At 39.3% G+C, this 10,736-nt stretch overlaps 1 long non-coding RNA gene across 1 annotated transcript; it reads right to left on the bottom strand.

The window, feature by feature from the left end:
- Positions 1 to 2,845: 2,845 nt before the first annotated feature.
- Positions 2,846 to 5,469, bottom strand: LOC131012526 (uncharacterized). Its single transcript, XR_009097359.1, has 3 exons — positions 5,108 to 5,469; positions 3,574 to 3,636; positions 2,846 to 3,055 (listed from the first exon to the last, which is right to left on the bottom strand). It is a non-coding gene; the product is annotated as an uncharacterized LOC131012526 (long non-coding RNA).
- Positions 5,470 to 10,736: the final 5,267 nt, after the last annotated feature.

The following is a 10,736-nucleotide window of genomic DNA, read 5'->3' on the forward strand; positions in this document are numbered from 1 at the left end:
GAAACTTTATGCATATAAAATATACCTATTTTGAGAAAATCTATTTTTTTTTTGTTTTTTAATTTCGAAAATTTCATTCTAATTTTACCCCTCTCCAGATTTTGCCTTGAAATGCCTTGCCACGTGTCACCATCTTGATGCGCCACATGTCATAAATGTGTGGTCTAGATTTGGATCTACGGATCTATTATAAGCATAGGGCTCCACCGGAACCCAACCCTATATATATATATATATATATATATATATATATATATATAAACTACAAATAATAGGCAATTGTGAATTTATGATGACGTATAGCCGCGTAGGAGTATATTACTTGATTTGGTATATGGTTGCTCTATATGGTAATATCCAACTTAATTGAGAAAACTTATAAAAAAAATATCAATTTTTAAAAGTGATATGTTTTTTAGTCCTTCTTTAAAACTAACTCTGTTATATATCAAAATGAATTAAAAGGCTAAAATACCCTTTACGGTTCCCACCACTTTAATTTTCAGGCAACATTATAGTGGACACAACTTTATCTTCATGGCTATAAATTGGAGGGCGTGATTCTATTATAAAACTGCAATAATCATCTCCTTATATAAGACTACATTCATGACTTTGTGAAATGCATCTCTGTTCTATTATAAAACTGCAATAATCATCTCCTTATATTACGCAAGTAGATTCGAAGGCAAGGGGGGGGACATCTACAGTACAATTATGGAAATCATTGCTAGAATGTGGAGTTAGAACAATTTTTTTAACTTCTGTGAGTGGGGAGCCAACTTCTCTTCTTGGTGCCTCATCGGCCCTTTGGCCTCTCTTTGTGGCTAACTGACTGTGGTATCTCTGGTACCAGTTTTTCTTAATCTCAAGTGTTCTTTTTTCTGATAAAAAAAAAATGCATCTCTGTTTTGTGTGGACTGTTGTCACATCGTGGAGAACGTGAAACTCGTGCACAATTCCACACACCATTTTGTGTTTTTCCTACGCACATCACATTACTCATCTCAACGCCAAAGGGTCGATTTCTTAATAATGGCAGCAAAGACTTTTGGTTAACAATTGTCTTTTTGTTTTTAATTTATTTTTTCATATTTTTGCTTTTTGATGTATAAGTATGTATAAGGTTCTACAATCAAGTTTATAATATATGATTGCAGAACACCATCAATGGAGCTTTAAAGCGTGGCGCCCAACAAGAATGTGCAGAAAAGTTTGGCATCTGCAAGAAAAGTGTGAGGGTACTATGGACTGCAACGAGACATCAACTTGAAGAGGGCATAGTTGTCGACTTGAAGACTGCAAAGGAGCAACGTAATCATCATAAAGACAAATGGCAACTTGATACTGAAAAGGTAAAAGGTTTATCTGTTCTTGAAAGGTCTACAATTCGAAAAATGACAGTTAAGTTGAATGTTAGCAAAAGCTTATTAGGAAGATGGATTAAAGAGAAGCAGATCAGGCCACATACATCAGCAATTAAACCAACACTTACCGAGCTAAATAAGATAGCAAGACTTACATGGAGTCTAAGTCATTTGCAAACTGAAGTGTGTTGGGGAAAACTAAGCTTCCAAAGCATGCACAATGTAGTGCATATAGACGAAAAATGGTTCTACATGACCAAGACAACAGATCGATATTACCTTCTTCCTGATGAAGTGGATCCATACAGAAGTTGCAAATCTCAGCATAATTGTAGTTTACTTATTTGCATCATTGACTATTAACAACAATGCCAAAGTGAAGCCTCCAAAACTAGGTTTGTTCATTAGGGAGAGTCTCAATTTTTTGGTTTCAAATAACATCACTGACAAATAAGGACTGCTAAAGTGAAGCCTTTCAAACTAGGAATCTAAATCCTAGTGGTTGCTATCACATTGCAATAGGAATGTAAATTCCTCACAGAGGGCATCAAATCATTCAAAACCCAATCGTAGTAGTGAGAATGCATAGTCAAAGATTTTGAGAGGGATAGTGAATTAAGGAATAAAATCACCTGATTTTCCTTTCAACTGCAAACACAAAGGAGATTTGAGGCATTGATGGGCGATCTAGGGCACCAAACTCAATATGGAGTCAAGCGACGATTTCTTCGGAGAAAACCAGATAACCCCCATGGGAAAAGCCTCTTCCTGTTTTACCTTGAGAATTTTTAGCCGCTGGGAATCGACCGCGTCGAGCGGCGCGGCGTGGTCATGGGAACCGCCGGAGTTTTCCTTAGACGACGTTCTTCTTTGGGAACCGCCGGAACCCTTCTTCGATTTGAAGAATTGGAGATTTCCCCTTTTTTTCGTTCAAGAAATATCGAGAGACAAAGAGATTCTAGAATTGGCAAGCAAGAATTCATCTTCAAGATGATTTAGGTGGCTAGGTTCACGAACAGAGAGAGAGAGAGAGAGAGATATAATTCTAGAACCTAGTAGGAATAAATCGTAAATGGGGTGTAGTTTTAGTTGAATTAGGATTACTGTTAATTAATTCAATTGTTAATTAACTTAATGAAATTGATTAAAATAATTTGGGTATATTTGTAATGGCAAATTATGTAAATAAGTAGGTGTAAGAAGGATAAAAGTAAATGAGTTGTGTGGGTCCTACTACTAAAAATGGATGTGCCATATTTTTTGTGGACGGACGAAAAAGGAAATTGTGGCATGTTTTTTGTGGACGGAGGGAGTATTTGAATATAAGCAAACGTAATAATTTTATGTCACGACCGGACTTAATTAAAGATAATTAAGCCGGGAAACCATGACTAAGGGAGGGAGATTAGAAGCGGGGATAGGAAGGGGTAAATATATAATGAAGGATCGAACTTAATCATTGAGAGCGAAGGGGACATTTATAATGTAACTTATGTTTAGCCACAAAGATTCAATTAACTAGTAAGTTCGGATGAATCCGACTTAATTCAAAAGGCTTATTACTTAAGAATACGCAGCGGAAATAATAATCTGATTACATGTATGAAGACATGTATCCAAGAGTTTATTCAATCAACTTATGACAAAAGCTCCGCTCCTCACTTCATCTTCATCAACCATTGCTCAACCTGCACATTTAGAAATACATGCAGGGCTGAGTACAAAAATACTCAGTGGGCACGTATGCCTAGGTAAACATATAAACATGCTTCGTGAAACTGTAAATTGTCGTGCCATCATAAACAGTACAGCAAGGGAGTTTTAGCTAAATAGGCCCAAGCTTACTAAATTCATTTGTGATTCTTAAAGTTCGACTGATCAGTCTAAGTTCTCTTGTAATCTATCATATCTGGAACTGTGTGCCGGAGAGGTGGCCACCTCTCACGGTCACTTGACCGGCCAACCCGCTAGATGACTCACGGTCACTGGTGTACACTAGTCCTGGCAGGATAGCTATCAACTGCTCAGGACCCGAATTCGATTTCATCATTGGCAAAGCCACATCAGATAGATATCATACTGAAATTGAAACATTTTATGGCAAGACAATACTTAAAATAACTTCAATTCAAAGATTTTATCATGAAATAGCTTGTTCAACAGTAATATGAAACTCATTTGATATATATATGAAAGTAATGCCCACCTGATAAGCAAACCTTTGTCATATCTTAGTGACTCCTGACTAGCTTTTACTCGCCTACTTGACCTTTTAATGCGAGAATATAAAGTAAGACATTTGTCTTAAGAAAAATTCTCAGTAAAGGAGAATGCGTAAAATAATTATGCATGACTCGTGTTCCGTTAATAATAATCCAGACTATAGGATTAAAGCTCATCTTATGATATCGGATTATTAATCCTAATTTATCCACTGCCTTAGGGTTTGCTAACCCGCTTAGCAAATCTCATAATCTCGTTCTAAATTTATCCGTATTTAGAATTAACTGAGTCTAATTAATCGATTAATAATTCTAGAATCAATCTCTACTTGGGCTCAATAAATGATAAGGCAATCTAATAAAATGAAAGAAACTGGGTTCAATCAATTAACCATGACAGCCCATACATAAAAATAAAAACTCTGGGCCCAAATAATTAAATGATGGAATGTGGGCCTGGTTAAAAAGAACTCCAGCCCAATTCTCTAATAATTCGGCCCACTGGAATGACATAAGGGCAGCCCAACTCTTTTTTTTCTTCCTTAACAATCATCCTCTCTCTCTCTCTCTCAGAATCGATCAACATCTCCCTTCCATAAGGGCTTCTGCCGCCTCCGGCTCCGGCCGACGTCGGCCGTCGCCGCGCCTGAGTCCGGCGCTCTTCTCTCTCTTGTCCGCCTTCGATTCCCTCATGAAACCGAGCTTGCATCTCCCTCTCCTCTGTCGATTTCGGAGGCTCGGCCACCTCTCTAGAGATTTCGGCGGCGTCGCTGCTGCTGAAGGCCGGCGGAGCTGTATGGCCATCCTTCTATTTCTCCTCCCAATTTCCGCCCTCAATCGACTGAAAAGGAAAGAAAAGAAAGTCCTAAATTTCCTCCTGAATCGAAATCGCCGCCGCCTGAATCCGGAAGCCGGAGAATGGCCGGCGTCTTCTCCCGCGACGCCTCTTATGTTCCGAAATCCGGCGATGATTGTCGCCCCATGGCTCTGCTTCCTCTTTTCTCCACCCAAGGCAGACGTACACATGTTCAATCGAGGTTTGGAATCGGAGCCCTAACTCCTGCCTGACGAATCGACATGGTACCTCCGCTGCCGCTCTGTGAACTGGCGAGAGCTTCACCGTCGTCGTCGCCGGGTTCTCCCCTGATCTCGCCCGACGAGCAGCAGAGCTCTGCCTCCGCCGACGCTCTTCGGTTCGGCGGAACAGGGCAGCCTCCCCTCCTTAAAGAAAGCTAAGTTCATTCTTAATACTCTATTGTGAACGAAACTCAAAGCTTGTTGTAAACTCAGTTCATGATTCTATTGAGCTCTAGTATTTCTATACTTCGATTATGTAGTGGGTAAAACTAGCCATAGTGGTTTGTTTCTATTTCGAAAGTCCTCATTGTCTGTCTCATGAATAACACATAAAAACTGACTATGTTATTACCGGAAACTATGTATTGGTATTGTTTGTTTATCATGCTTAAGTGTAGAGCATGTATGATGGGAAAATAGTATATGGAGCTCAATGAATACCTTGAATGCTTTGCGAATGTTTGGTGCATGGTTGGCTGCTGCTGTTGTTGAATCCAGAGGATAGGAACTGAAATGAATTGTGGATTGTTTTCATATTGAATGCAGGCTGAAAATTCAAGAAGGAAGTGGAGGGATTAGAGCCAAGGTTTACCTTGGAGTTTTGGCAGAAGTTTCATCCCTTCTCTCTTTCTTCGAATTCTGTTGCACTAAGGGAGCTTGAAAAAGTTGATGGCTGGGTTGTATAAGGGTGGATGTTGGCTGATAGCTTTGAGGCTGCAGTGGGTGGATAGGTTGTGGCAGTCATAGGGGTGGCTGAAAGACCCCTAGATGTACCTTGGCATGGCCGAACTGCTGCTACAGAGGGAAGGAGAGGGGGTGAGCTGCTGTCACAGCTATTCTTCACTCCCTCACGCACGCCCCTTTTTCCTTTTTCTTCTTCTTGATGTAATGGGATAGTCTAGAGTAGCTAGGAGTGAGAGAGATGGTGTTTGTAAGTGTAAAGTTGATGTGATTAATAAAATCCTTCATTATCTTGATAAAGCGGTATCTGATACTTATCCCGGGTCTTGCTAGTATAACGTATCTGTAAAACTAATCCCGGGTTTTGCTAATAATACTAAATACTCTAATAATTCTCGTATTTTGATAGCTGACTTTTCGTCTATTAAAATCGTGACTCGTAGAATAAATCTAAATTAAATCCGTAGATTTAATTCACTTCACAATTCGGAGTAAACTCACGACTCAAGTAATAATGTTACATAAATAGAAATAATATTTCTATTACAATTAAAATAATAACTTGACTTGGCTAAGTCAATTATCATTCTGGAATAAATCATTAACTAGTCAATAATTCAATCGTGGTCACCTCAGGTAATGGCATCTAATTCAGAACTCTAAGCTGAATTAACTGAATATTAATCGCTGGATTAAAACAACTGAAAGATGTAATAAATAAATATTGCATTTATTGCTCTTAATCATAAAATAAAAGAGCGGGCTACTACATACTACCCCTCTTAACAAAAATTTCGTCCCGAAATTTGCCTATCATTGCTAACTAGTTCTAGGTATTTTCCTCTCATCTTACTTTCATAGCTTCTTCTTATCCATGGTGTCTCCATACGACTTTCATTGTAGTGATAGACTCTTTCATGAACTATTGCACTTTTTGATCCAAGACGACCTTTAGTTTTCCCTTATAGCTCAAATCTGGTTAATGATCATTTCGTTCTGGTGGGTCACGTGCTTTGGATCGAAAGTATACTCCTTGAGTTGGGATACGTGGAAAACATTGTGGGCATTCCCAAAACTTGACGGTAACGCCAATCTATAGGCTATTGAGCCTATTAACTAAAATCTCATATTGTCTCCCAAGTCGTGGCCTAAGCTTTTCTTTGACGCCAATCATAGTTATTCCCCTGGAGGGAGATATCTTTAGGAAGGCCTTGCCTCCTACTCAAAATGTAACTCAGTTTGGCGTGTATTAACATAAGATTTCTATCTACCTAGTACCTCTTCTATTCTTTGTCTGATATGGCAGACTATCTCAATCATCTCACTGACGGTGTCTGGTCTTAAAATTCTCCTTTCGTCAACTTTACCCAATAAAGTGGTGATCTGCAATTTTTTTTTTATATATAATGCCTCATAGGGCGTCATATCAATAGTTGCCTTATAACTACATTTGTAGGCAATCTCAACAATGGCAGCACCGATTCCTCACTTCCACCTTTGTCTAGTACTATTACTCTTAACGTGTCTTCGAGAGTCTGAATTGTTCTTACGAACTATCCATCGGCTTGTGGGTTCCAGGTGGTACTGAAATTTAACCTTGTGCCTAATTCCTTCTGCAAGTTTATCCAGAATCTGGATGTGAACTTCAAATCTTATTTCAAAGTGACTGACAGTGATTGACACGGGCACCCTGTGCAATGCAAAATTTCTCAAACATATGATTCGGTTAGCGTGTCCGATATGTATGTGATCGGTATTTGTATAAAACGAGTGCATTTCGTAAGTTGCTCCACCATTACGCAAATCGCGGTGTTTCCTCATTTAGACTTTGTAAACTAGTTACGAAATCCATTGTAATGTGCTCAGACCTCCATTCTGATATTTCCAATGGCTGTAACTTCCCATACGATCTTCGGTGCTAAGCCTTCCCTCGTTGGCATGATAGGCATCTCTCAACAAATAAAGCTATATATATTTTTTTCTTTCATATCTTTCCATCAAAATTTTCTTTCAAGTCCTTGTACATTTTGTGCTTCCCGGGTGGCCAGTAATGAGCCTTGCTCATCATCTCATCTTTGAGAATCTCATCGTGTGGGATACACAATCTGTCCTCAAACATTAACGCATCATTCGACGCCTCGTGGTATCGCGCAGGCTTGCCTGCTCTTTAATGTTAAATGTATTCTCCCCAAGGTCTCATCATTTCTTTGTGTATCTAACACCTTTCCTCTCAAATTGGGTGTTACTATCATTGTGGCAATAATATCTTCCACTGATTTCGGTAGTTAAGCCTCTTCTAAACTCATTCTACAAAAATCTTTCATGAGTCCCATCCAGAGTGAGGATAATTCTAACTTAGATTGAGTCTTATGGCTCAAGGCATCAACTACCATATTAGCCTTGACTTAGTGGCAGTTAATAGCACCGCCATAGTCCTTCACTAGTTCGAGCCATCTCATCTGTCTCATGTTAAGATTCCTTTGCTCGAAAAAGTATTTCAAACTTTTATGGTTTGTGAACATCTCGCACCTAAATCCATATAGGTGGTGTCTTTACTACAACTAATTCTAGATCATGAGTTGGATAGTTCAATTCATGTGGCTTAAGATGTCGTGATGCATAGCTATCACTCTTTCTTCTTGCATCAACATGCAACCAAGTCCCCGCTTGGACGCGTACGTATAATTCACATATTCTTTGTCAGCTATTGGAACGGCTAATACTAGCGTGTTGTTAACTCCTCCTTGAGCTCTTGAAATCTCACATTCTTCCACCCAAGAAAATTAGATTCATTTCCTAAGTCATTGTGTCATTGGCCTTGCTATTTTGGAAAATCATCCTATGAATCTACAATAGTAACCTGGTAATCCCAAGAATTTCTTGTCTCATTAGGATTTGTAGGCGGTCTCCACTCATGTACAACTTGTACCCTTTTCGGGGTCCACTTTGATCTCTTCTGATAACATGATATGCCCTAAAAATATGACTTTACCGAGCCAAAAATTCGCACTTGTTGAACTTAGCATAAAGAATCTCTGTTATCAACGTTTCTAAGACTATCCTCAGGTGTTCCTCATGGTCTTTCTCGTTCTTCGAGTAGGACGAGTCATCATCTATGAAAACTAGAACAAATTGGTGCATTGATCAATCCGAATGGCACCACTACGAACTCATAATGGCCAATCTGGTTGTGAAGGCCGTCTTAGGTACATCTTCTGGTCAAAAATTTAGCAGGTGGTATCCAAGTCTCAAATCTATCTTTGAGAATGCACTCGATCCTCTGAGCTACTAAAAAAAATGTCATCTATCCTCGACAAATGATCAATATAGGATACTCGTTCTTAAGTGTTACTTTGCTAAATTCTCACCCTTTTTTTTGTCGCTTGCTGGGCGGAGATGACAGACTTTCTCCTACCCATGCTAATCCCACGGGAACTTATTAGCTTCTTTCTTTCTAGCTTTCCGTGGCTTTCTAACGTGACGGGGTCGTACATGTTGTTGTTGCTGTCTCTGATGCTGCTAGCGTGGTTACTACTATTTGGTTGGGGCAAAGCATGGATTGTTTGCATATACGGAGCCTGGACAAGCAAGTTCAGCATAGACCCGTCCCTTGTTCCTTATTCAGACAACAGTTTGCAAAATGCCCTTCTGGCTACTGTGTAACAACCTTCACTTCCACTCTTTCATTATTGCAGCATCTTCCATGGTTCTTGTTACACTTTGGGGGTTATCTCCTATCTGTCTAGAAGTACCCTTTTGGCTTTCGTAGCCCTGTTGCTGGGATGATTGCCCCTGCCATGGTGTCTTCTTCGCTTGACAATTGTTACTGCTGTCCTCTTTTCTTTTTCCTCAAAATTTCTGAGTTTGTGCCTGTGGAGGTGTTGGCATAGGCGTCGTTACTGGTCTTTCTCTCGACATTGTTGCCTTAATGTTTAATGCTCTTCTAAGCGCAGTGTAAGACAATCCACCATGGCTTGCCAAAGCCATCCTAATCTCGTGCTTCAGAGCGTCATAAAGTTTTCAGCCATTTTTTTTTCATCCGTGTCTACTTGCTCTAGCGCATATCTCGACATATCACAGAACATCCTATCGTACTGAGTAACGGTCATTATTCCCTACTTTAGATTGTAAAATCCACTTTCCTTCTTCTTGCGATAGCCTTGGGGTATATACTTATCATATATTTCTGTTTTAGAATGATCCCGCGTAAAATTTTCAAATTGTTCCACTGTCATCGTTTTTCTATGTGCTTTCCTTCCTGGTCTGTACAACGTAATGAAATTGAAAATGCACTCAATAGCTCTTACCCAAGTCTCAGCTTTTACTGGATCTCCTGTCCTACTGAAGGCAGGTGGGTTTTGTCGTGAAATAGTTCATCTATTCTACATTCTAGTTGTGTGGGTGATGGGGCTATGTTTTTTTTTTTTTTTTTTTCTCTTGCCCTAGTACTTTCATTATCTTAGGGAATTCTTCTCCCTCTTCTTGGATGCCCTTATTTTGGTGGCATACTAATGAATTGACATACAATCATCAAAACATACAGTTGTATATCATCACTTCTGTAAACCATTTCTTGATTCTCAAATCTTGCTCGCACTCTTTCTCATGCAAGCATATAAGTAAAACATGGCGGAAGTGACTTGCCGCAAAAGACCATAAGGTCGGTAAGTAGACATGGGAAATTGCCTTAATGAGGGCTTTTACGTCAACTTCTGAATTTAGGTGTACTGATCTATCCAGGTACTACATATGATGGACTGGTTGTCTAGCATAGCCATCACAAAATAACTGAGTCATGGAACGCCCTATGGACCAGTGTTTCCGTACTAATATTAGTCAAAATAACCAAGCCAACATAGGGGTATACAAAAAAAATATCGGAACAATCATCATTTCCAAAATACACAAGTAATGTCCTACTAAAAACATACGAGATGGTCTAAATGCATCACGTGCTTGACCCTTCGGTCGAGGCATTCGTGTCTGACTGATTTAATCTTGTGAATACTTGCTTGTCTTTAGGTCACAGAAAGTCTACTAACAGATAATAGACCACAATGATTGAAATCACAATGGCAAGTGGTTCATTTTTTTTTTTTTTCAGACATTTGAAAAGAAATAACCATAGGGTAGAAATGAATTGACCGAAAGGTCGAAATGAAGTGACCTAATAGTCTGCACCCGTTTGGCTTTTCAGATAAAAGTTCAAATACACAGGTTTAGAAACCCATATATGACGACTACTGAGATTATGGTCATGTGGACTGGCCAGGTCCAACACGATTACTTCTCAGTCACACGGAAATACTTTTCCAAACTTGGTAAGTCTTGATTACTGGCTGCAAAAAGTACCTCTATTCTAAAACCTCCGCTTTCTTCTTAACATCTA

The sequence above is a fragment of the Salvia miltiorrhiza genome, chromosome 2, assembly GCF_028751815.1.
Source record: "Salvia miltiorrhiza cultivar Shanhuang (shh) chromosome 2, IMPLAD_Smil_shh, whole genome shotgun sequence".
Taxonomy (NCBI): Eukaryota; Viridiplantae; Streptophyta; class Magnoliopsida; order Lamiales; family Lamiaceae; genus Salvia; species Salvia miltiorrhiza.